Genomic DNA, 736 nt, shown 5'->3' with positions numbered 1-736 from the left:
CATGGTGAGGGAGGCCTCACACCCACCCACAAGCTCTCTGATCAAGGACATCACTGAAGCTCCTCCCAGTGCCAGGTATTGCCAGAGTTCACCAGCAAAAGTGGCTAATTCCTGACATTAAGAATAATCCCACTGATACAGAAGATTGGATATGGTTGTGTTACTAAGTGGAGCGCTTAAATAAAATAAAAAAACATATAACTGTATTGTTGTGATGTTGATGAGTGACTGTTGTGGCAACTACATGAAAAATATAAAGATTTAAAGTAGGTCTGTAAACTTGGCAAAAGTAGAACAAAGAATTATTATAAACCAGGATATATTATATATTAAATAGCACTGGATAAAGACATCCATAGCATAATAACATTACAAACATATTCAAAATTACAGACTTTATTCATAATCCATTTTGATAAACAACACAAATAAACAAAAAGAATATAAAGAGAGAGATGCAAGACAAAGGTAACAAGGAAATATTTTCTAATACATATCCACACTCTTATCATAATTCTTCATCAGTGATTTAATTCACAATAAATTGAAAAATTAATTAATGCATTCATCAACAGAGACATCAGCCTTCATCAGACACTAAATGCTAACCATTTAAAGAAAAGAAGTCAATACCTCCTAGTAATTAATCTCCTTGTTCCAATCATCTCAGGAGAAGAGAGCTCTTACATTGAAAGATTAAGTCAACATGGCCTGTTCACCTTGGCAACTCCCATGA

At 33.8% G+C, this 736-nt stretch overlaps 1 protein-coding gene across 1 annotated transcript in view; it reads right to left on the bottom strand.

Moving 5' to 3' along the window:
• LOC119593122 (ankyrin repeat and IBR domain-containing protein 1-like) overlaps positions 1-736 on the bottom strand; it is a 31136-nt gene that overhangs the window by 23917 nt on the left and 6483 nt on the right. The gene's annotated exons all lie outside the window — the stretch shown is intronic.

The sequence above is a fragment of the Penaeus monodon genome, chromosome 31 (genome assembly GCF_015228065.2).
Source record: "Penaeus monodon isolate SGIC_2016 chromosome 31, NSTDA_Pmon_1, whole genome shotgun sequence".
NCBI classification, from domain to species: Eukaryota; Metazoa; Arthropoda; class Malacostraca; order Decapoda; family Penaeidae; genus Penaeus; species Penaeus monodon.
This window is presented reverse-complemented; position numbering and strand designations above follow the sequence as displayed.